Source organism: Lathamus discolor, chromosome 3 (genome assembly GCF_037157495.1).
Source record: "Lathamus discolor isolate bLatDis1 chromosome 3, bLatDis1.hap1, whole genome shotgun sequence".
In the NCBI taxonomy this organism is placed as follows: Eukaryota; Metazoa; Chordata; class Aves; order Psittaciformes; family Psittacidae; genus Lathamus; species Lathamus discolor.
In genome coordinates this window covers 107,973,466-108,000,313 of record NC_088886.1, presented here as the reverse complement: position 1 = coordinate 108,000,313, position 26,848 = coordinate 107,973,466, and the positions used below count along the sequence as shown (strand labels likewise).

The window sequence follows — 26,848 nt, the reverse complement described above, 5'->3', positions numbered from 1 at the left end:
ATGAACCACTGTTTTCCCTCTTCGTCATTTTTTTGCACTTTCTCATGGTGGACAAAGCCAATAAGCAATTTAATAACTAGGCCAATGTGAAATCTCTGTAAACTATCGTAACACAGAAACATAACATTTAGGTTTCTCATTATCTGACTAACCTGACAATTTCAGGCACTCAAGGAAGAGAGTGAAAGTTGGTGTGTCTCACTGCCTTAAGATTTTACCTTAAAATCCAATGTGAAACTATGTTCAGTAGGAAACAAATTTATCTGGTGCTTCAGATAGAAAGTATTTGCCTGGAAAGAATTGCAGCCATTCATCTCTTCCTCTTTTCTCTTTTACCATATAATCTTCACTAATTTGCCTTCCTGGACAGTCTTCCACGTGCAGCATGCAGAACTTTAAGCACTTCAAAATTCTGAAAACTATTTCAGAATATTGTACATTTCAGAATATTGCAACTGAAATTATACACAAACTCCAAAGTAAAAGTCCTCTTTCCTCATATATAGCTTGCAGTTGCCCAGATGAACATGTTGCAATCACATAACTGCTTTTTGAAGTTTGAAATGTTTGAATTTTCATCACATTAATACAGAGGTATATCCACCTGTATAGTTCAAGAGTAATTGTTTCATTATTTTATCTATCCCATATCATCTACTTTGCTCTTTTCCTCCAATCACTCCTCTATTGTTCGCAAAGTTTCTGTGCCCTTTTAAACTGGTATTTACATGAAAGTAATAAAGGATCATTTCAACAGAAAGTATCACAGTGATTGCTTTAGGAATTTAGACAGCATTAGGATTTTAGACGGTATTGGGAATGCAGTAAAAATTTTGCCCCAAAAGATTCAAAAGTCATGACTTTCTCAAAATGTGATTTCACATTTTTTGTGAAAGATTTTTTGTGTAAGAGGAGCCAAACACTTGATTGTGCTGTGGAGCCTTTTGTTATTGTTTTGTAAGAGGTTGTTTGGATTTCCAACCATCTTTTTAGTCTGTTAATAGCTGTTGGGTATAGGGCTTTATAGATTTATAAAGTCACATCCATTTTTGCTGTCTCTGACATTTACAACAGCTAGCTGGAAAGCAATGCTGGCTTTGCAAAAACAGCAGAAGCATAGAGCAGCTGAAGCTAAGATATTGTTTTCTGGGAAGGGACAAGGGAAATGAGGAAAACTGTTCCAGAGGGAAAGCAATGGCACAGGGCTAGCGAACACATGAGGATGTTTCAGTCACTGTTTACCTCTCAGATCAACAAACTTGATGCTTACCTAGGTGAAATCAACATCTGTTTAAGTAGCGTTGCTCCTCGGCTCAGTTTACTTCTCCCTGTTTTCAGGTTCTCATTTCAGTGCTTAAGATTTCAAATATGACCATCACCCAACCTGCTCACTACATTTCCAGAAAAGATTCCATTCAGTGAGCACTATTTCCCTAGTGCTAGAGACAGAAAGATACTGTCTCTGTTTGCCTGCTTGCTGTCTCTCAGGGTTCTAGCCACAAGCTCAACTCACAGCGGCACACAGAGTAAGTCAGGAATAAAGGCTTTGCTACTGTTTCTCTCTTAAGTATCATAAGAGTTTTGTAGGTTACCTAGTCATTATTCACAGAGGAAATGAAAGAAAAAAGTCTCACTGTTGCAGCACTAAACTCTTACATGTTAGTATGAAGTTGGATTTTCCCTAAATCTTAATCTTTATCTAAGCCAGGGTAAAAGTAAAGAGGCCTATGGAAGTTGCAGTACAGACAGAATTAGGGGCAAAGGGATTAACAAAGATGTTGGCATAATTAGTAACATCTCATAGGTGATGAAAAAGTGTTTTATCTGTTAATGTTCTTGTTAATACCTGACTTCTTGTGTGGGGACAGTCCTTATTAGATTGTTTTTATAAGTTGGCAGTGTTATCAGTGGTATCTGCACTGGGCTGTATCCTAAAGATCTGAGCTTTATCACACCTACTAATGATAAAGCACCAAAGACTGGAAACTCTGCTTTTTCATGTCAACATTTCTACACTGCCGTGCAAAGAAATTTCAGCTGAATCCTTAAAAGGTCTCTGTAGCAGTATAGCACGTAGCAAGCACATGTAGATTACCGTTTTTGATGGAATTTGAGCATCAATTGCCAACACTTGCCAATGTATTCCTCTTCTCCTCCTCCACAGCTGGACCTGGATGTTTTGCTAGCTGCCCTCACACCAGGAAACTCATTTTATCATTTAACCTTCATCTCTCCTTCTTTGCACAAAACTGCAGGAAACTTTTCAGGTTTGCTAAACCAAAGGATGTTTTTGCTGCCAAACTGCATCAAGAGGAAAAGAATGTGCTTTCATTTGGTCTTATCACAGAACTGATAATAACATTATTACACATGCAAAGAACTCCATGCTTGTTTATATGCGACAACAGAGTGACACATGCAAATATATATATGAAAGGCCTGAATATCTCAAGCTGCAGGTAGTTCAATCAAAAATATTATATCCTGAAACTGCAAACCCAATTATTTACTTACTAATTTATTTATTTACTCACTAATACTTTCTTGGAATTCTTTTGCTTTCCTTTAACAAGCCCTGCCATATTCACTCTTTTGTTTTAGGGAAAATAAACTGAGAAGATTCATTTTCTAAATACTTTGCAGCCTTGATGATGAGAAACATGGTACAGAGAAGGATTATTTACCATTTGTTGTGCTATAAGTCTTCTACACAATAAAATTTTAAATATCATTTAAACTCTAAAACATTTTATTATTACATCCACAGCCAAAATAAAAAGCTTAAAAAAACTGATACTTGAATTGATATATCTTATAGTAATGGTCCAGAAGAAGTGTGTCCTATGGGGTATCTCAGAAAATGCACTGTCCTGTAATGAAAGGTTTGGGTTTTATTGCTTTCAAGTTCCTGATTGTATCCATATTCTTTTTTTTTTTTTTCCCCTTTACATTTGGCAATACCTCCCACTCACATGAACTTATCTATATTATCTATGTGTTATCAACACTAAGCCCTTAGAGCATTCTGGTAACGTATTATATTTTAGGACTTAATCCTAGAGTAGATCAAGTCCTTGCTCACATGGCAGAATAAATATACAACCTCAAATACTGTTGAGAACTCCACTGCATCTGGATTTCTCATATAGATATTTCAATTCTCCAATTACATTATGATTATCTGTATTGAGAACACTTGCACCCGTTATCCTGGGGATAGATTTGCGTAGTTCAGGTTGTCCAGCCTGGAGAAGTAAAGGCTCTGGGAAGACCTGATAACAGCCTTCCAGTACCTACAGGGGGCCTACAAGAAAGCTGAAGAAGGCACTTTTTGTAAGAGCAAGTAGTGATAGAACAACGGGTAATAGCTTTACAGTGAAAGAGGATAGATTAGATATTATCTAGATTAGATATAATGAAGAAGTCATTTACCATGAGGGTGGTGAGACACTGGAACAAGTTGTCCAGAGAAGCTGTGGCTACCCCATCCCTGGAAGTGTTCAGTGTCAGGTTGGATAGGGCTTTGAACAACCCGGTCTAGAGGAAGGTGTCCCTGCCCATGGCAAGGAGGTTGGAACTAATGATCTTTAAGGTCCCTTCAACCCTAACCATTCTATAAAAATATACTCCAAGAATTAGGAGATCCCCGCAACTGTGGGGGTATCCTAAAATAATCATCACAGACAAATACATTTGCAATTTCAAAGGGCATGGAAGGAAAACTTATAACCCAAGTTTTAATCTTTTGATGACCAGATATTATCCCTTCAGATATGTACCAAACTCCAGGTCACTTGTGCTTGCCACTTACACCACTGGCCCCTAATGGAGGGCAACTTTCTGTGCTATGTGCACAAACTCCCTGCTCTTCCCAGCAGGACACGCCCATCTCCTGAGCACCTTCCCTTTTGGGGACACACTGGGAAAGTGTGTGTGGGTAGAGTGGTGTCCCAAAGTAGAAAGATCAACAGTCAGAAAAGCCCTGCCCCACAGAATAGAGAAGCACCATCACCGCCCCATATGTCAAAAATATCTCAGCAAGGGAAGGCAATTCATTTCATCAGACTGTACCTGTCTAAAAACTGTCCACCAGAGTAGTGATGCAGGTGCCTACCCAGCCTAAGCACAGGCATCAAGGGCTGGGGTGTATACCCTACAAATTGCCAAGACACCCACATAAGGCTGGAATTCGTGACACAGGTGCCCCAGGCCACCCACACTCCTGCAGCATCCAAAATAACACCAGACATGGTGCTTACCCATCATCACTCCCCCGAGTTATGATTCATCTGGCTACATTCAGGCCCTTGTGGGAGGACTACTTGTATTTGCCAAGGCTGATACTTGAATTTCTGAACAACTCGGAGCCCTGGTGCAGGAGCCCTCGTCCTCCCTGGGAACAGGGGAGACACTGCAGCCGTCCTTCATCAGTGATTACGGATGAAGATGAGCAGCATGTTTGTCATGCTATCTCTCTAAGCAAGAGAGCCCAGTTAATGATGAACCAAAGCTGCATACAGGAGTGCATTAAATCAGAGGAGCCTTGCCCCTGGACAAGGGTAATGGTCCAATCTCCTCCTGCAATCAGATGGGGTGCTCTGGTACCTCCAGACAGTGACAAATCATATCTCCAACCAGGCTGCGTAAATCACTTCCTGGGTGTGCCTGCCCCTTGCTTCCATCTCTAAAGGGAGCCAGGAGAACAACCTTGGCACTAGAGGCTTGACTTTTAGTTAGCTGCTGTGAAGTGAGCCAAATCTGTGACAGACTGTTAAAATGGCAAGCTATTCATTATTCATGCAATGAGGTGATGCCAGGGTTTCAAAGCATGAAGTCTATACAGCACAGAGCTGGACTGGCTCTAGGATGTTATTTTATCTTATTTTTCTTTGTCTCACAGTGTTATTCTTCTGCTTTTCATCCACACCCATCCTACTATAACCACTTAATTGAGTGATAGGCAGAGTATGGCTCCACAGGACATGATGAGATGATGTATCAGCTCTGCTTCCAAAATGGATCCCACTCCTCCTGCCCAATCACTGCTGCTGCTACCTTCTGCTGGCTCCATCTTGTAGCAAAGCCCTGCCTGAATTCAATAACACAATGGAAAACTGCAATCAGGCAAAAGAAAAAAAAAAAAAAAAAAAAAGCAAGGGTGGGAGGGGAGAAGATTATCTGGCATTTCACTGAACTGGCACATGGCAGGGTGCAGTGGGGGGCCGGTGCAGTGGGGGGCCAGTGCAAAGCAGGGGAAGACAAGGAGTAGAGGGGAGGGGTGCAGGGCAAAGGGGAAGACAGAGCTCTCCTCTCTCAGTAGGAACAAGCCTTCAGGTGACTTCTGCTGCCTTCTCTGTTACCAGCCCTTTTTGGCCAGCGAATCCTCTCCTAATTAGTAGCTTGACTGATCACTATTTATTTAATAGGTCTGGCAGGGGAAGAAAATTGACAGCAGCAATGTACTGACTACCAGCCCAGAGCGTCGAGCACCTGGGGAGGCCAAGGCTCACGGCCCCACAAACATCATGTTATATTCACCCGGTAAGAGAAGTGTCTTGGATCAGAGTGCTAAAACAAGTGTTAGAGAAACTCATACATTTGAGTGAGTCTGAAACATGAGAGTCATCAGCTCCTCACAGCTCAGGGAAGGCCCATGGTGATTTTGGATGAGCTCTCTCATTTTGCCCACAGTCTCTCCTGAACCCCCAGACAAGGCTTACCACAGGTTTTACTCAAATGGGTATATTCCCATTAAAACTTTGGGTTCTGATAACAGAGCAACATCTTAACAAAATCATACAACTGAAAAATTCCCAGCTAGCCCTCACCATTGATCAGCTCACAGCTTTTTCTGCAATGTGGTTTGTCATTAAACTTTGAGACAAGAGGGATTCAAGGCTTTGTCCAGCATGACCCAGGAAATTTTAAGAGGTCAGAAACAGACTCCAGCTCCTTTGGGTATTAGAAGAGCAACTTTATGAAAAACATACCTTTTCTCTTCAGAGGGGTGTTAGGAACAGCTCTATATTCATATTTCTCTCAAGATGGGATTGGACTTTCTTCAGCAAAACTGAACAGATCCAGGACTTATCTGAAGCAATCCAAAATTATCTATTTCCACTGATTTCTCGTGCAATTATTCTCCTTTCCCTGAGGAAGCTTTCGGGAGAACTGGCTACGCAGGATTTGGAGAAGGCTGAGGTTCTGAATGACTTCTTCTCCTCGGTCTTCACTGGGAAAGGCTCCGACTGCACCACCCAGGTCTTAGAAAGTAGATGCAGGGGCTGTGAGAATGAAGACCTTGGGCCCACTGTAGGAGAGGATCTGGTTCGAGACCACCTTCAAAATCTGAACGCACACAAGTCCGTGGGACCTGATGGAATCCATCCGCGGGTCCTGAAGAAGCTGGCAAATGAAGTTGCTAAGCCACTGGCCATCATATTTGAAAAATCATGGCAGTCAGGTGAAGTTCCCAACGACTGGAAAAAGGGAAATATAACCCCCATTTTCAAGAAGGGGAAAATGGAAGACCCGGGGAATTACAGACCAGTCAGTCTCACCAGTGCCTGGTAAAATCTTGGAGCACATTCTCCTGGACAACATGCTAAGGCACATGAAAAACAACAAGGTGCTTGGTGACAGCCAGCATGGCTTCACTAAGGGGAAATCCTGCCTCACCAATTTGGTGGCCTTCTATGATGGGGCTACAGAACTGATGGATAAGGGTAAAGCAGTTGATGTCATCTACATGGACTTGTGCAAAGCGTTTGACACTGTCCCACACGACATCCTTCTCTCTAAATTGGAGAGATATCAATTTGATGGATGGACCACTCGGTGGATAAAGAACTGGCTGGACGGCCGCACACAGAGTTGTGGTCAATGGCTCGATGTCCGTCTGGAGACCGGTAAAGTGTGGTGTCCCTCAGGGATCGGTGTTGGGACCGGTCTTAACATCTTCATCGCTGACATGGACAGTGGGATTGAGTGCGCCCTCAGCAAGTTTGCCGATGACACCAAGCTGTGTGGTCCGCTTGATGAGCTGGAGGGAAGGGATGCCATCCAGAGGGACCTTGACACGCTTGTGAGGTGGGCTGATGCCAACCTTATGAAGTTCAACCACGACAAGTGCAAGGTCCTACACCTGGGTCGGAGCAATCCCAGGCACAGCTACAGGTTGAGCAAAGAAGAGATTCAGAGCGGCCCTGCGGAGAAGGACTTGGGGGTGCTGGTCGATGAGAAAATAAACATGAGCTGGCTTCAGTGTGCGCTCGCAGCCCAGAAAGCCAACCGTATCCTGGGCTGCATCAAAAGGAGCGTGACCAACAGGTCCAAGGAGGTGATCCTGCCCCTCTACTCTGCTCTTGTGAGACCTCACCTGGAGTATTGTGTGCAGTTCTGGTGTCCTCAACATAAAAAGGACATGGAACTGCTGGAACAATCCAGAGGAGGGCCACGAGGATGATCAGGGGACTGGAGCACCTCCCGCATGAAGACAGGCTGAGGAAGTTGGGGCTGTTCAGCCTGGAGAAGAGAAGTCTGTGTGGGGACCTAATAGCAGCCTTCCAGTACCTGAAGGGGGCCTATAGGGATGCTGGGGAGGGACTCTTTATTAGGGACTGTAGTGACAGGACAAGGGGTAATGGGTTAAAACTTAAACAGAGGAAGTTTAAACTGGATATAAGGAGGAAATTCTTTCCTGTTAGGGTGGTGAGACACTGGAATGGGTTGCCCAGGGAGGTTGTGAGTGCTCCATCCCTGGAGGTGTTCAAGGCCAGGTTGGATGAAGCCTTGGGTGGGATGGTTTAGTGTGAGGTGTCCCTGTCCCTGGCAGGGGGGTTGGAACTAGATGATCTTGAGGTCCTTTCCAACCCTAACTATTCTATGATTCTATGAACTTTCTACTTTTTCTTCTCCCTCAGTGTTTGTGAGCACTTTTGTTTTTCTCACTCAATTAATGATCCCTTTTACTTTCAGTGCTGTACTTTTTATTTCTCCCTGCTGTACATGAGGAGGTTTGTATCTATATACTAAAACATTATTTGTTAACGATGAGCTATCCCTCACCAATTACTTTGCTGGGATTTTATGATCCTGTCATTATTTTATCACCAACAATGTTGCAACTTTTGGCTAGAAAGAGAAGAAACAAAACTTGCTGTATGGTTATGCCCTGGGACTCTAACTACAGAAATGCAGAGTCACTGTCATTTCTGCCCACAGCATATTACCTCCAGTCACCATTATATCTGAAAAAAAAAAAATTGAGACAATCACTAGGAGAGCATTAAAAGAGGAATTTTCAGCCCCAGAGATTGAGATATGCCATTTTAGTTTGCGTTATTTTGAGTAACACTTGCCAAGGGCACTGAAGAGCAGGTCAGCTTAATTACGAAAGATGGGTCATTGATGCGATTTGTAACAAATAAATCATTGCATCAAGTACAGCATTCAGAATACCAGTACTGCATAAAAATACACCATTAGTTAGTGTTATGACAATATGACTTTTGGAAGGGCGCCGAGAATACCCCTTCCTGGTGTCTTGATCACTCACTGTCCAAATCATTCCTTCCTGCCATTCCCTCCTCTCTCTTCTACAAGGGTACCCAGTTTTGCACCTCATCACTTCTTGAACACCAGCATCCATTTTGCAGGACAGAGTCCTGAAGTAGCACTTGCTATGGATGCACTAACCAATGAGCTTATCCTCATGTCTTCTGAAGGCTTTGAACACATGAAGGAACCTTACCAGAGCACACAGCATAGTTTGGGATGATATTCCTGAAGTCCTCTCTGATGTCCTGTGTATTATTGTGAGGATACCAGCCTATCTGCTAGGTGGCCTGAGACTCAATGCCCTTCAAGGACAACTCTCTTCTCCAAGAAACCATCTAACCCCTCAGCTGTATTCTTCTTTCTCTGCTTACATGCAGTTTCACCTCTAGCAACACCATCCAACTTCAGATGTTTCCATCAAAACCCCTCTTAAAGTGGTCTACCAACAATAACAAGAATTATGAAGCCATGAACCTCAATAGTAGATCACCTAGAAATTTTAAATAAGAAAAATGAGAACCCCAATAATTCTCTGTTTTACTCTCAGTGAAGAGCAATAGCCTAACTGCTCTGTTCCTGTAAACTGCAGATAGCCTTCAGGATGATTCAGTACCAAGATTGCCTGAGGAACACCATTCCCTGCACACTGAACTGTTGGGGACTGCTGGATCCATTTGGTAAACATGCTTAATTCAACTTTGAGAGAAAGCCACAGCTGAAGTGCTTCTTCAAATTCTTCCAGAAATTAGGCTGCAAACACTTCAGTTAACTGAGGAATTCTCTCTGAGTTTATAAAATAAATTATAATTTCCTTGTTCAAAAGAGGAAAGCTTTAGGAATAGAATAAATTAATTTTTTCACACATAGAGGGAAGGGTCAGAGGAAGAAGCCCCAGTTGCCTCCTGCGAAGAAGCCAAGTCCTAGATTGCTGGCTGTCTTTCATGTATTAAATACAACATCTGTTCCCATGTTTTGTCCATATGGAGCTAGGTTGAAATAGTGCAGCTCCATCCACCATAAAGCTTAAAAAGGCACATTGATTAGAACAACTACCAAGCAGATGAGAAATGGCAGAGAGGAGAAAGGAGCACTGTCATCTCCTCATCTAAACACAGATGATGCAGCAATAGCTTTTAGAGAATAACTAGAATTACTTTCTTTTTGCCGCTAGTGTATATTCTACCTGTTGATTCTTTTAAATATCTTAACATTTGTAAATCAAATCAATTGAGGTAAACCTAATATATTTAGACTTGCTATTTAGGACTGTAACATTAATCAGGGTCTAGACCAATTTCAAAACAATACATAAACATCAAAAGAATTGCCAACTGGTCTTAATGCCATGTCTAGTTGATTTGCACCTGTTATTTCTGGGGGAAAAGGTCAATTGCTTACAGTGCAATACTGAAACCATGTTGCATTTTATTTGGGGTTTCCTGGGTGTCGTGGTTTAAACCCAAACACAAACCTCGTCCACTCACTCCCCCCCCCTGACCCTCCCCACTCCCGGAGGGATGGGGAGGAAAATCAGGAGAATGTAACTCCCACGGGTTGAGATAAGAACAGCCCAGTAACTAAGGTATAACACAAACCACTGCTGCTACCACAAATGATAATATTGATAAGAGAAAATAACAAGAGAATACGATACCACCGCCGAACGAGTTCGACCCCCCCGAAGAGCCAGAGCCTGCCCCTTCCGGGTAACTTCCAGTTCCCCCTCCAGGCATGACGTGCTATGGTATGGAATACCTCCTTGGCTAGTTCGGGTCAGGTGTCCTGTCTCTGCTTCCTCCCGGCCTCCCTCGTCCCCAGCAGAGCATGAGACTCACAGAGTCCTTGGCCAGAATAAACATTACCTAGCAACAATTAAAAACAATCGGTATTATCAGCTCTCTGCCCAGGCTGGAAGTCAAAACACAGAGCTTGCACCAGTTACTAAGAAGGAGCAAAACGGCTCCTGGTAAACCCAGGACACTGGGGGAGGAATAGAGCCAAGGAGGAAAGAACAGAATTCAGGGAAGTGAGTTTTGGTCCATGTGAAGCAAAGGCATGGTTTCTTATTTCCTTCTAGCTCTAAGCTTTCTATAAAACAGAATAAACTTAGAATTTCTATGGCTTTTTTTCAGATTCAGGGTAATCAAAAGCTCTTGACCAGCCTTTTCCACACCACAAAATAACTGGGCAGGCAAATTCAGCAGCCACTCTGCATGCAATAATAGTTAACACAACTTGGCCCATATAAATCTATTTTACCAAAATAGGCAATGTTGGCTTAGAGATGAGAGGGGCATTACCTGAAACATTTAATGAAATATCAAGGGCTCCAGCAAGTAAAGGAGGCTAAAAGATTGCTTTCTGTCTGCAGGACTACCATGGGAGAAACCGCGCTCAAGTAGCATGTGAAGACAAGACCTCTCACTCCCCTTCACAGCGCTCTTAGTTTCTAAGCTGCTTGTTTCATAGGTGATGTAGCTCTGTGCCACTGCAGCTCCCATGTACTTGCATGAAACACAGTTTACCATGGGTTTCCCTTGCAAGGCGCAGGACTTGTGGAAAATGTAACGACTGCTTTCACATACCTATCCTATATCTCAGATAACCTGTGCATTCTTTCAAGTGCTTGATCCTGATAGTAATCCCCTGACATGACTAGTACAAAATCAGAGGTGTGGCAGAAGAGCTCAGGACAGAGGAATTTACTCAGCATAGAAGATGCTGAGATAAATTTACACCACTGTGTTCTTCTCATTGTTGAATATCAGAACTTTTTTAATTTAAAGAATTCCACCCCCCCCCCCGCCCCCCAAACAAGCAATGCTACATGAATGAGAATATCATAAGGTGTAATCTTATTTGCTGCCACAGACAATTCACATCCGTGAAGCAAACCCGAAACAGGCCCAGTGGCTGCAGCTAGGCATGATTACTGGCGCAAGCTCTGTGATGGATGGAGCAGATAGCTGTCTGGCCAAGATTCCCATGCTTCCGACACAGTATTTTCAGGTTTTCTCTCCTGCTGCCTGTGATCCCCTGTCACAGACTTATCAGAAGTTGTAATGTGAGCCCACAGCCAAACTCTGTGAAAGCTGTGAGTACAATTCTCTAGTGCCATCTTATGCTGCTTCTGTTTCTCCCCTAAAAACCTAGACCAGAGATTTCTTGCTTTGAGCTGTGCCCAGCACCACAGACTTCAAACTTCAGAGGAAGTTATGTGTGTGCTTCTGCCAGGATGTGCTTGGAGGTAAAGACATTACAGATGGATTGAGAGTTTGTCACAGTGGTTGTCCTTCTGGTTTGGTTTTGCCTCTCCCTCCAGTTTTCTTTAATTGAATCTTGATGATTCTCATGTCCTTCCAGCCTTACTTTGCCTTCCTTCCACTCACCTCCTTCCCCCCGGGCTTCTTTCCAAAATAGTTTCCAAAACTATTCAAAAGAACAACTAGCTGCATTTGCAGAAAGTATTCCAGTAGTGTAAATCACCATGCACCATTTCATGAGCTGAATACCTGCCCTGTCTTTTTAATGGATAAAAGCAAAACAAAAGCAGGGCAAGATTTCATTAGGATAATTAAAATAGAAATACAGCACACACAAAAATGCAAATATGCTCAAGATATTGAACTCCGTATTACTTTGCATCAAAATACAAAAACTCACAACATTTCACGATTTTCCTCACACTTTTTCCTGCTTCTGTAAAAATGCAATAATCAGTTATGAAACACTTGACATGCACTGAATCTGACCAAATTTAGAAGCAATTTATCCTAAGGGGTGAAGCTTGTGCTTTTAAAATAGACTGCTATTTTTGGTGTGCCCCTCAGATGCAGGTGAGCAGGGTGCAGCATAAGGCAAATAAAACATAAACACGCGGCAATAAATCTCTGCTCAACAGAACCTCCTGGCCTGTGTTTCATTATAACAGTTTCTGTGATGGATCCCCTAGAAGTGAGACTAACCAGCATCAGGTGGAGGATAAGGGGTGGAGAGTTAAAAAAATAAAAGTCAACTTTTTTGCCTTCATTACAGGTAGGGTGTACGAAAATTGCAGCCTGATAACGTGGCATTTACTCTGCCTCCTCTCATGCAGGCAATACTTAAAACTGTCAAATAAAGCCGCTGTTGCTTCTGAATCAGAGAGGAAACAAATCTCTCCAATGAAGATTTTGTTTTCAAATGTCTTCGTTTAGGCTAACAAAACTGTTCTACAGTTTTTGAGATACCACTTAAGTTTTTTAGATATATTTAAGTTATTCAGATAAACCTGTCATAGCCTGGCCTGGAATAATTTTAGAAACCAGTTCTGCTGAAACCTATGGGGTTACTTGAATGTTATAGTTGTTCTACAGTCATTCAGCCACTGATGCAGCCCAGATTTGCAGACCTCAGAGAGAAGTGTGCTTTTGTGAAAGAATTTAGTACTGAAATAAATAATTACATGCTTATTTGGAATCATATTACTGAAACTCAGCTTCCTTTTAAGGGGTGGAGGCTTCCCATTGAAAGAGATAACCGTGTGTTTTCCTAGGCTTTTGATGTCGAAAGCTATTCCAGAAAAATTCCAGGCAAAACTGAAATTGCAGCAGTGTGAAATTGTCCTCAAAGATGCGTTTATACAGCTGCATATTTATTCTGACCATTTTGCTCCGTGAAATTCATACTTGTTCTGTCATATGAAAATTTCATAATGTTCACTGCAGATTTCACCAGTCTAGAAATCTCACTTAGCTGATGGTACTTTAGAAGATCTGCAGCAGTCAATGAATTCCCATAACAGTGTCTTGCTTAATTGAATCGTACAGTTTCCCTTAAATTGAATAAAGCAAGGAAGCAAAAAAAAAAAAAAAAAAAGGTGTGAACAGAAGAGATCTACAAGATCTCCAGGATTTGGAACACTCCTTTCAAAGTTTTTCAATGAAGTGCCAAAATGGAGTTGGAGATCTTTGAATCTTTGTGTTACTTATCAAGGAGGCTTCAAACATGGTTTAACCTTTGTTAAGAGAGGCTCAGCACCACTAGAGAAACCAGAGGCTGAGTTGCTCTGTACTGCCAAGAGCTGAGCCTAGCCCTGGGAGTCCCCTTCAACCTGCTGCAGTTCTGCACAGGGCAATTCAGCTCCTCCAGCAATGCTGGAGCCCAGGGGGCCAGAAGCGGGGCTCTTTCTATATAGTAGTTATGCAGTAATTGCAATGCAGAGGCATAGCAAGAGAGGTGCTACAGAAGCAAAGGAGGCTACGTCACTCACTGGAGGAACAGATTTAAATTTATTTTTCTCCAAACTGAAGCAGGGACCTGGAATAGTATTACCAGTCCCCTAGTTTCAGCCATTTGGGGCTGGATGTCTCCAAACAATGTCCCTCACAGAACTCAAAAAATGCTGAAGAACTGAGAAAGACGCACAATATGCCCACAGCATCCTCATAGATAAGCTAAAGAAGTGTGGGCTTGACGATCAAGTAGTGAGGTGGATCGAGAACTGGTTGAAAGGAAGAAGGCAGAGAGTTGTGGTCAATGGCGCAGAATCTAGCTGGAGGTCTGTGACTAGTGGAGTTCCTCAGGGGTCGGTGCTGGGACCGGTGCTGTTTAATATTTTCATCAATGACCTGGATGAGGGAACTGAGTGCACCCTCAGCAAGTTTGCTGATGACACAAAACTGGGAGGAGTGGCTGACACACCAGAGGACTGTGCTGCCATTCAGCGAGACCTGGACAGGCTGGAGAGTTGGGCGGGGAGAAACTTGATGAAATTTAACAAGGGCAAGTGTAGAGTCTTGCATCTGGGGAAGAACAACCCCATGTACCAGTACAGGTTGGGGGTTGACCTGCTGGAAAGTAGTGAAGGGGAAAGGGACCTGGGGGTCCTGGTGGATAGGAGGATGACCATGAGCCAGCAATGTGCTCTTGTGGCCAAGAAGGCAAATGGCATCTTAGGGTGCATTAGAAAGGGAGTGGTTAGTAGGTCAAGAGAGGTTCTCCTCCCCCTCTACTCAGCCTTGGTGAGGCCGCATCTGGAATATTGCGTCCAGTTCTGGGCCCCTCTGTTCAAGAAGGACAGGGAATTGCTGGAAGGAGTCCAGCGCAGAGCCACAAAGATGATTAAGGGAGTGGAACATCTCCCTTATGAGGAGAGGCTGAGGGAGCTGGGTCTCTTTAGCTTGGAGAAGAGGAGACTGAGGGGTGACCTCATCAATGTTTACAAATATGTGAAGGGTAGGTGTCAGGATGATGGAGCTAGGCTTTTTTCAGTGATATCCAGTGATAGGACAAGGGGCAATGGGTGTAAACTAGAGCATAGGAAGTTCCACGTTAACATCAGGAAGAACTTCTTTACTGTAAGAGTGACAGAGCACTGGAACAGGTTGCCCAGGGGGGTTGTGGAGTCTCCTACACTGGAGATATTCAAGGCCCGCCTGGACAAGTTCCTGTGTGATGTACTGTAGGTTACCCTGCTCTTGCAGGGGGGTTGGACTAGATGATCTTTTTAGGTCCCTTCCAACCCTTGGGATTCTGTGATTCTGTGATTCTGTGAATATACTGCCTAATATCACAAATTTACCTCTAATGAAAAAGGGGTACATTTTACAAAGTGGAAAAGTTCTATAGAAGACACGTTTAAATAAATGAATCCCCAAAAGATAAGACACTGCAATGAACCGTTTTCTTTGACGGATTATTTTTTTCTTACCTGCAACTATTCTATGTACAAAAAAACAATTTTCAGCATGTGGATTCATCAAACTGACTCAGGACCTGCATGCAAACAGTGTAATATGCATGAATGCTTTTTAAAATCACCCATCATAAAAATAACTTCTCTGTACTTGCCTATTTTCTTTTGTTCCCTGTATAGGTTGATGGCTCTTACAGAGTGTTAACATCCATAATGTTGATAATGAGCTTGTCTAAATATATGATAATAGCTTTAGAAGTACTACCAGTGCCATCAGGAGCAATTCACTGTTTGCAAGAAAATGTAAGTCAACTGTGGCATGTCCCTGCTTGGAACAAATATGACAATCAGCAGTTTTCACATATATCATTGCAGACAATGTATGTAGAAATATGGTGTCAGGTTTCTTTTCTTTGCTAGCTTAAACAAAACTATTTCATTTATGTTAAAATTCAGCTGTGGGAGGAACATGAATTCTTTTCAAAAGCAGGATTTTTGTTTTCCTTTCTTAAGTAGTCATTTTAATGCATTTCCACCTTGGCCTCCACAAATCTTGAATATAGTGTCTTACATTGGCACAAGCCCTGATCAAAAATGAGACATTACCATGCTCCATGAGAATACAAAAGAACACTTCTCGATTCTCAAGAGTTTGCAAAGCAACTGTATTTACACACTTTTGTTCAGAAATATCAGAACTACTTATGTAGCTCCCAGAGCCAACTTAATACCAGTGACTTAATACTGGTTTTAGCTCAACTAACAGAATCACAGCAGGGAGAAGTGGGTTTCTGCTACGGGTGGACAGGCAAATTTGGGAGCCAAGTAGGAAAGAAGTCTGAGAGAGGTGGTGAACTGGTACAGAGAGACAGTATACTCATACCTATTGTCCTGTTTCAACCTTTCCCGTTTCAGATTCCCCAGAGTCCCTGCTAGCTATTTTTCATTCTGTGCTGACATTCCAAACACAAACACAGCTTACACAGGAGTGACTGTGGGAGCTGACACCCAGGGCCTGGCTCAGCTGGACAAGTCTGCACCTTTGCAAAGCTACCATTATCAGTAAGACAGCCACAGGCAATGCCTCAGAGCAGCATGCTGGCAGCAGGCACTAGGTTTCAGACTGACCATGCAGGTAAAATGCCATGCCACGCCCCCTCTGACAGCAAGATTTCAAGGGAGAGCTGGAGCCAGAAGCTGCTCCATTTCTTATTTTGCCATTCCTTTTTTAATTCTCCCTTTTGCGGGTGTTTGCCATTTTTTTTCATTCCACAAGTACACTGGAGAGCAACAGGAAAAGCTCCAGTCCACCTCAGCTAACTTTTCCATTTCCCCTAACTATTACAACCTCTCCTGTCATCTAAAGAGGAGCGGGCAGGATTCTCCTCCTATTCAACAATGGCTTTTATAAAGCAATAAAGGAGAAAGTTAACCCCAAAGCTTTAACACTTATCCAGTGCTTTAGCTATTTCCTGAATCTGATGAAACGCTTAGGAAGATTCTGAAAAGCAATTACTTTTCAGAGTTGATCCTTCGCACTGGTGGTGCTGACTGCCTAGAGCTGCTCAATAACTCACCCATGAGTCCCTTCAACCTTTCACACAGGGGAGCTAAAGCAGTGTCACTCAGAGAGAGCATCCACACTTCCACCCTTCAAAGTGTCTTATTTGACAAATCAAGCAACTCATTCGATGTGCCAGATATGTTCAAGACAGTCAGAGTACACCTGGCCTATGGTGTGTGTTAACTGTGCAACAGCAACATCGGCTCTTAAACAGGCAAGGACAACACAGCCATCTCTGAATGGAGCACAACTACTGTTGCATGGTGCTAATTCAGTTGCAAATACCTTCTTATCTCACACTCTGCGCTCCCTAGCACATCCAGGTTATCGTTAGGGAAGACTGATGTGTTGTTCCTGTCATACATACATGCACATATAACACTTCTGCGCTCACCCCAATTCAAACAGTGTTAGTAATTCCAAAAAAGGCTGTAATATGGAGAAAGAGCTGGCTGTCTTAGAGGAATTTCCTCACTCCACAATGGACTTTTGGTTCATCAAAGGAGCAATAAATCCGTTACCTTTATGGACTTGACAATGCAAGATGGAAATATGGATACTGGAGCTTTATTAAACTTATTTCGATGCTTGCAACACTGGGAAAGAAAATGTTTTATTCATTCACCTAAATCTATGGCAGCCATCACCAGCACGTGTGGTCATTAAGAGCCATGCCAAAATATACAACGATAAAATCATAGGTTGATAACCATTACATGTAGTTTATCTACACTGAAGCCCAAATCTACTTATGTCTTCCAAACTGCAATGAGTTCACAGCAAACACAGGAAAGCTTATTCCACATTATATGCAACATATCATGTGTGAGCTTTCAGTATGCTTCACTAATTTAGTTTCTCTGAATATCCACCATCACCTCATTTTACATCAGGAAAAAAACAACATGATAAGCTGAGGAAACTGGATATGGAATGGGACTTCTAAAATATAAATAGTCTTTGAGTGACCTGGAAACAATATACACATCTATATATAGTTCTGAGAGGCATTTCTCAAATAAAGAAACCTCAGAGTAGCACTATGTAGGCTTTGAATTCTTACCCTTTTTGGAGCATCTATGGAAGCCTTCATCTGTAGAAAGGCCATTCCTTGCTCCAAAAACACCTCATTCCAAATTACATTAAAACCATGATTAAATTTACATGCTTTCAAACAAGGCCCAGATCTTCTAGAAATGCATGTTTAAAAAAATTTTGTCTATGCTGAAATTCAGGTTACCTGCTGAAATCTTTATCTTATAAGAAAGTCAATATGGCTCACTCAGTATCAGATAGACTCTGCTAATCACTCTTCCCAAAGAACTTGTGTGTGAAGTTCAGATTATGTTTTCTTACAAGCTGGGCTTTCCAGATTCTTTTTAGTGATGATTTTTTTTTTTTTTTGTCCTGTTCTTTTTTTTTTTTTTTTTTTTTTTTTTACTCTTTCTTTTACTAGACTTATTTTATGCTATGACAGATATGTTGGATGACACTTGGAAAAGAAGAGCTCTTCATTCAGCAGCGTTCACAGCCCCAGTTCCCTTTGCATCATGGAACACCATCTATGTATGCTTGCACAGTATTTCTGAAATTCCATATTGCTACTTCCAAGCAGTATAAAAAAGCCGTCTCACCAGAAATGGCAAAAATTAAAAAGCATTAGAAACCATTTTTAGCTACGCACTGGGAACGCATTGGCAGCAAACTCACCACCACCACTCCAGTCCTAGAAGGTGCAGCAGCATTAAACTATTGTATGGAATGACAAACTTATTCCCACTGCTAAGCCAAATTCAAATTGCTTCTGTAATACAGGCATAGCAGAAAAGCTAGTTAGGAAATATATCTCATGAAAGCTTTTCCACTTTGCTTCAGTTTTTCTAAAAAACACCAATGACATATTTTAAAGGGAGCATATTTGGACTTCTCCAAACATTCAGTGGCACAGTTACCCAATCACTTATGCTTCAATGCTAAGCTCATCACTTTTTTTTTTTTTTCCTTGTAGCTGACTAAAGATTTACTTTTTAACGAGCATCTAAGGAAGGAATAATTAGTCTCGTAAAGAGCGGCTAGATTTTACAGAAAAGCCGATTTCTGCATGGAGGTAAGGATTACCTTACAGCAAGAAAGAAAAAAAAGATAATCACATTTCTCTCTGATAGACTGAATGCAGGGAGCTGAGCCATGTGCTGACTGTATTTTGGGAAGGAAGGCTTTTTGGTATTTCTGAGGCGTGCAAAACATTTCTAGCCAATATTTCTGCCTTGAAAACACACTAAGAAACTCTCTGAGCTTTCTCGCAGCTTATGTGTCCTATGCTTATGCTGGCAAGACCCTGGTATTTTCCCCCAGACCTGCTTCATCGGTATGTAAGACACTTGTACTAGCAGTAAGCAACAGAGCAAAACTGGGCTTTTTGTTGCAGAGAGGTAGTTATGAAACACCTTTTCATATTTATGATTTTCTCAAAAGATGGTTACAAGATACAGCTAAGTGCAATGACTTCCAAAAAGCATTATCAAGCTTGACAATCTGCATCATTTACAGAAACAGAGACACATTTGTGTGAAGTACACAAGGGTATTGCCAGCCAGTTTGTTGAAAGCTCTGTATGTCCAAACAAACAACAGCTTGGATCTTTACTGCAAAGGAAAGTAAAATTCTAATCACAATAAAATCTGATTAAAATGATGAAATCAAATTTGTACAGACACATAAGCACGTATTTTACGTACACATCCACCTGCATAGGCGCATGTATCTGTGCAGGCACATACTCTGCAAACACTTCATTTCCCTGCAATAACTGTGTGTTCAGACTAACTGTTTTTTGCATTTCTTGTAGCTTATATCTTCTCTTTCTTTCTGACAATCACAGACAGCTAGACATAATGATGTGTCATGAGTTTCACTACCCCTAGGGGAGTAGTGAAGCCATGAAATACCACAATTTTGAGCTGTAACTGAAATTTTTATTTTTTTCTAAGATCTGAACTGCAAGACCAGAGTTTGTAAACACAAAACCACAGACATCCAGCTGCTGGGACAGCCCAACTCATGGGCAACTCATGAGGGATAGCAAATAGATTCTGCATAGCTTTGTGCTTTCCCCAACAACCTTTTAAGATTAGCTTTTTCTCCTCCTCCAGTTCTTGCTTCGTTGTTATTTATTGCAGCTACTGGCCTGCCAGTTCCTCCAGCTTTGCCATCGACTACAGTTCCCTCCTGCCCCCAGGTTCCCGTGATGGTTAATCTTTCTTCATTAACTCTGCTCTATTTTAAGTGTAATTCGCACTGGGATCTGAACATAATCTATGCAGTTATGACTTGATTCTATATTCACTTACACTCCTGCATATTGCAGAAGTCCCTCAGGTTCACTTGTAAGAGCAGAACAAAACCTACCACTCTTTGCCCAAAGATACTCTTTTTATAGGATTTTACAGGATTGCTAAATCCCAGTTCTGCTTAACAGCCTCAGAAACAAAAAGCTATTCCCAATTATTTTATATCTAAAGACAGAGCCAGTGATTCACAAAAGCACCACAGGAACCAGGCAGTCAGCCCCTCTTTTGGGTTTTCAGACCAGCTGCCAGCATGTGTCAACAGAAATTCTACAAAAGGCTGTCAAGTGCCAGGATGCTCACTAGGCACAGTTCCCTCCTATTGTGCCTTATACTCTGAGGGCAATTCTAAAACGTCACTTTTGTCCCACCTGTGTAGCCACCTTACACCCTCTCTATCTTCCAGAGGCACCTGGGTATGTCTAGTTGCATGGCTAGATGGCTACAAATTTTCATTTAGCCTTACACTGAGATTAAACTTTCGAAAGGTTTCCTATTCATTTCAGTGCTGCTAAAGAACACTGGTAGATTTGAAGGCTGGAGGGTGTTTTAGTACAGAATTGTCTGTTAATCTGTGAATTCCGAGAGCTTCCTGGGAAAAAAAATGCAACTTAAGCCCATCAACACAGAGAGATTCCTTTGGATGCCACTCCCAGCACTACAGAATTTATACATGACTAGAAGTAGTAAGTAGCAATGTTTTGCCTTCTCAAGCAACTGTAACCAGTTTCATCACTGCATTTACTAATTCCAAGCACAGCATTTCTGATCTCATTCAATTTTACTGCACCATAGCTAACTCTACAGAATTGCAATAAATTAGTGTAAGAACAACGATAACTAATATTTCCGTATAATAAACAAATTTCACAGTGTTAAAACCAAGTAATCAACTTTATAAACAATTTCATTTCTGATTAATAGAGGTCTTCTCTAATGTGGTAAGCTTTGATTAAGCATTAACCCTCTCTCTGGGGAAATCCTAATGCCAGTTTGCAGGTAGCAGTATTTTTAATAATATGACAAACTGGCTATGCAGCAATACTGATTAGATTTCAAGGATTCATTTATTTTGAATTCACTTTGAAAGTGCTGACATGAATGTCAATTAATTAATGTAATAATAGCTGGTTGTTTCTATTGGTATTTTGACTCTATCACTGCATTGCTGATACTCAGACTCTCATTTGCCAGTTTCTTGTGATGTCAATTAGTAAATGAAAAAAGTAAAGCCATTCCCGCTTTCCTCATCTTTAAAATATTCCTCTATTTGACTGAATTGTGACACTGAAGGACACCAGGGAAGCCAGAGACAACGCTAGTCAAATCCCACCAGTTATGGAAAAATAATGACAGAGAAAAGTTAAAGAAAAACTACAGAATTCAAGATTAAAAAACAATAAAAAAATCAAAAAGTTATTGTTTACATCAGTATTTCAAACCCTACAGAACTGACCCAAATTTCAAGATGATGTACAACTCTTGCTCTTGCAAGGACTAACAGGGTCTCAGCACTTGGAAAAAAAAATAAATCTAGTCACATATTTGCATGCCTATGTGTGGACTTGAAACTTTAAGTGATATTTCTGTTCTGCAGTTCAGGATTGTGACAGTTCAGCTCAGCTGAAAGCAGCAGTACAGCTGTACCACCACAGTACTCTGCCTGCAATTTTACACCCTGGGTTCTAGGATACACCTTCTGGGCATGTCCAGGAAGCAGGGTAATGCATGTAGAAGAGATTCAATTACATGTAGGACCTGTATCTGAGACCCAGACATTTTCAAACGTGAAAAACATGTCCCAAACCGTGAAACAGCAAGAAGAGGATAAACTGCAACCTTGAGGCTCTCAGAGCCAGCCAGACTTGCTTTGATCAAGATCTTGGAAGGAAGGGAGCCGAGTCAAAGATGTATTGAAGTCTGACCCCAAACAGAAATGCATGTAAAAGAAATTCTTAACAGTGATCCTTTCTTAAGAAAACCAGTCCAATTTCCTGGTGTTTTGGTGCAAGACAAGCTGTGGGTTGGTGTCACCTGTCAATGACCTCAACCAGCTTACTGTATATGATCGCATATTTCTAATCTAGACTCACAGCCCTTTCTGGCTCCCATATCAGGGAGCTGGACAAGTCACCAAATCCAAAGCAGTCTGTGTCACTTGTTTACATAACTCATAACGGCTGCTGTTCAGCAATAATTGCACATCTGAAGCCCAAAGATGGCATGTGTTTCAGTCAAAATGGCATCAGCTGACTCTCTCAGTGGGTTCTCCAGCTATTAAAACTGACAGAGGAAATGAGAGGGGATATGCTGGCACTCAAAAGTGGAGTCTTGCCACTGACAAATCATTCCTGGATTGGAGGGATGGTGGGTGTAATGCTGGCCTACAGACAGGACTGAACCACGCTCAGAAGTCAGAGATGTAGTGTGAGGCATCACATGTGCATGTCATGGCCAAGAAGAAAATGACAGTCCCACAACATGGCTAGTGGCCATGACAACATACGCTTCACTGAACTGGCATTTCTGCTTACCTATAAAAGGGGAAGAAAGTCTTTGTGTTGAAGAATTTTTGATCCCCTATCTCCTCCCAATAAAAACAGAAGACTGGATGCAGATGAGGTAAGAATACTCAACACAAGCCCTAGATCAAAGGCAGACAGTGTCAAATGGAGACAAGAAGATACTGTTCTGTGACAGTCCCTTTACTAGCAGTCACAATAAGAAAACAAGGAGAGATCTGCAGAGAAAGTAGGTATCAGATGGCCTTCAGTTCACCATATCCTGGTTGACTAAGCAGAATTACTCAGAATTCACAAGCTTATCAGCAAACACTGAATCAGAGAAAATCATGACAGCTGTGATCAGCGTAAGTATCATGCAGGTTCAGAGACACAAGCCATATTCATTCCCAAACTAGGATACTGTGTCAAGATGGTGGCAACCTGATCCCAAACCTTTAAATGTACTAGTGCAGTCTCTATTAATCCATGACAAAGCCCCGTAAAACCCTCAGAAATGTCTTGCCTTCAGCTTAGCTAACTGGACCAAAACTGAAGAAGCTTTGCCACAAGCAAGCCTCATTCACTGGGCAAGATTCTGCTGCAACTGAACAAATCCATGTAGTTTTGCATTTGGCTTAGTTTGAGAACTGAAAAAGAGAAAAAACACACCCAAGCCAACAAGCAAACAAGGGAAAAAAAACAAGCCACCAAAAAGCCCCCAAACAAGAAAAAAAAAAAACCAAAACCAAACAAAAAACTCCAAAATAAACAAACAATCAAACAAAACATCAAAAAAAAAACAAGCGACCAAACAAAAAAACAACTGTTGGCTTCATCAGCAAGTTGGCTGGACCAGCAGTCTCCAAGCCAGTTAGAAGCTGGCTCAGAGCTGTCAGGGCTGCTTAGGCTGGTGCCATGGGGATGAACTGGACCAGGCTACAATGCAGAAGGCTGCTAGCTGGATGGCCTGCACAGGCATTTGCTACACTCTCAAGCAAGCCTTCAGCACGAGGGCGTCAATCACTGGCAAACCACTGCACGCAGTCTTGTGCGCATGGTAGTTTCCAAAGTACTGTAAGCATGAGGAATAGCAGTCTAAAGATTAAATATGACCACTGTGAGCAGCATATGTTTAAAATGTTCATTTAATTGAAACAACTATAGCATGGGAATACTGTTGCCTGTACAAAAGTCAATGTGCTGTGCCACTTGCCGCATGCTGACCAGGCCAAGGAGAAGACACAACACCTTCAACAGATATTGCAGGAAGATGGTCTCCTGTCCAACGTAGGCATGAGTGTTCCCACTAGCAAAATGCATCTGTGGAGTTGTACCAAGAAGTTCAGTGTAGTTAGAAGTTAATGCTAAGGAAAGGGATTTTATTTTCTGGCAGCTTTAATGTGCCAGAGGCTCACATGAGTACTGTTCCTGTCTGGATTATTTGTAGCCCAGAGTAGAGACTTGGCTGTACTCCATCTAATACAAAGTTTCTGAATAATTTGTTATAAGACAAAGTAATTTTATAGCCTGCAGTGGTGTGTTAAAGACTTTGCAAACCTGAATCAGCATTTGAGGAAAACCTGTTATCAGGAGAGAAGTACATGCCTACTTATCAGCAAATACTTAATATAAGAACATTTTCTCCTACATGACAGATTTCAAAATAAGAAGCGTCTTTTTTTATTTATACGAGCATCAGTTAATATTTTTCATTATCAGTGCACTTTTCAATGTTAATAGATTAATTCTAAGGAGGTTTCATAAATAATCACCATCAATAGTTTGAATAATTTCTCTGAATAAAACTCCCATCCTTCATAAAAATCTAGTATTAAATTACAACGTGACTGGTGGCAAAAGCCTAACATTCACTGGAAGTAGTAACTACGTAAACAGTGTAAGTGAACGGCTTGTTCTTTCAAAACAAAAATAAGATTGCATTGTTTTAAAAACCACACAAAACCCCTGGGCTATGTCACTTACAGAATGCAACTTCTGCAGAAAGCGTAAATGCTTCTGGAGCAGGGCAAAGTCATGGCCTTGATAGAGCCACTTCTAACAAACTGCAATGTACGTGCTACTGCAAATTATTATAAAAGAATTAGAAATATGTAACTTCTAACTGGTACATGGTAGGAGAGTCGAATCTAAGTGCCAATGAGAAAGTTCCTGCACAGAGAAAGAAATCTGGTCATGCAAACAGATAGTAAACTAGAAGGAAAAGAAAAGCAGCTTTCCTAGTTGGTTTCCTGATGTATGTTTTCGCTAAGTAAATTAAAATAAATTATTTCTGCTGGAGAGAATATTCATCTTCTTTAATGCATCACCTGGGGTAATTCAAGAAATAAAGGAGAGCAAACTTTCATATGCAGTATAATTAAAAGAAACAGCAGTAAAAGCAAAAACAAGAGGTCATTTAGTAATGTAATTGTCGAAGTGGCAGGAACCTGGATTTCCCGGTACAAAATATAAAGCTGCATATTTTTAAGTGTTCATTTTCTGAAGTAATTTTCAGCCTTAACACAACCTAGTGATGTAAGAAAAAGAGAGAAAATGTATATATTGATCTGTTTTCTGAGGAGTACTAATCATAAATCTCCCAGAAAAAGGATCCTGTTCAATTCTGGTATAGAACACCAGCACCAACAAACTTTTATCTAAGCACAGAATGTGCAATTGTCATTAAAAGGGTTACCTGAGAATGACTTTGTAAACAGAAGAAACCAAACTGCTGTGATTAGAACTCACCTTAATTTCTTACTTGGATAAGCAATACCTATCTGCTTATAAATAATGAAAGATAACAAGAGTATAAATGCTACTGTGAATAAACCTGTAGGAGTAATCACAGAGGGAACATTAAAACCCCTATAAATACAAAAACATTGAAAGAAAATATGAGGTTACTGATAAGCCTTGGTTCTGCAGAGGCTTATAACAAATAAAATTAGTCAATATTTAGCATTTAAAACAATTAAAGTGTGCCCAGGTAGCCAAGAAGGCCAATGGCATCCTAGCCGATATCAGAAATAGTGTAGCCAGCAGGACTAAGGAAATGATCCTCTCCCTTTACTCGGCACTGGTAAGGCTGCACTTCAAATATTATATTCAGTTCTGGGCCCCTCACTACAAGAGAGACATTGAAGTGCTGGGGCGGGTTCAGGGAAGGGCAGCAAAGCTGATGAAGGGCCTGGAGAATAAGCCTTATATGAGGAACAGCTGAGGGAACTGGGGTGGTTTCGTCTAGAAAGGACAAGAGGTAACAGCCTCAAGCTGTACCAGGCGAGGTTTAGACTGGAAATTAGGATAAATTTCTTTACCAAAAGGGTCGTCAGGCATTGGAACAGGCTGCTCAGTGCAGTAGTGGAATTACCATCCCTGGAAGTGTTTAAAAACTGTGTAGACAAGGCCCTTAGTGACACTGTTTAGCAGTGGATTTGGCAGTCCTGGGGTAATGCTTGGACTTGATGATCTTAAAGATGTTTTCCAACCTAGTTAATTCAATGAAAATGTGTTAAAATAAGCTCACCAAATCTGATATATTTTACCCTTTGTGCCTGTCTGAGAAAATATAATACTTAACTACCAGCATACTCATGTTAATGAGCATTTTGGGCATCAAAGTACAATTTATTTTTTTTAGTTAAATTCCTAGCAACATCCTTGCAGTGATTTTTTATCACTGACAGTTAGCTACCCTTTACTCATAGCTCATGGAAGTTCCTTACAACACACTACACTAAGGAGGCAATGCCATGGCACTGAATAGCACCCTCTTATTTTAAAAGGTTATTTCAGTGCATAATGTATCTTTAAAATACATTTAAAATAAACAAGAGATCATCTGTATCAGAGATAATTTATTTTCTGCATAAGCATGCAAAGATTGCAGGCCTTCATTACCTATCTGTTGTGTTATTAAATATAAAGGATATTCTGAATGTAGATGATAACTGGGTTTATAATTCATGATAGTCCTATACTTTTAAGAGCCTTGAAACCACAGAAATTAATCTAGTTATTAACTTCATTGACATAAGTCATGTTAACAGTACATAGCTTTTCTTAAAAAGCCAAAGAGGTGAGAAACAAGAGAAGATAAAGACTTTCCCTTGTTATGGCTGACTAAAATTAGCAGCATGATAAAAAGACATCTATAAATTAAGGCAAATGTTACCTTGGTGGTAAAATAGTAAGA

At 41.3% G+C, this 26,848-nt stretch overlaps 1 long non-coding RNA gene across 1 annotated transcript; it reads left to right on the top strand.

The window, feature by feature from the left end:
- Positions 1 to 5,485: 5,485 nt before the first annotated feature.
- On the top strand, positions 5,486 to 10,999 carry LOC136011175 (uncharacterized). Its single transcript, XR_010611261.1, has 3 exons — positions 5,486 to 5,541; positions 9,149 to 9,236; positions 10,931 to 10,999. It is a non-coding gene; the product is annotated as an uncharacterized LOC136011175 (long non-coding RNA).
- The last annotated feature ends 15,849 nt before the right edge of the window (positions 11,000 to 26,848 follow it).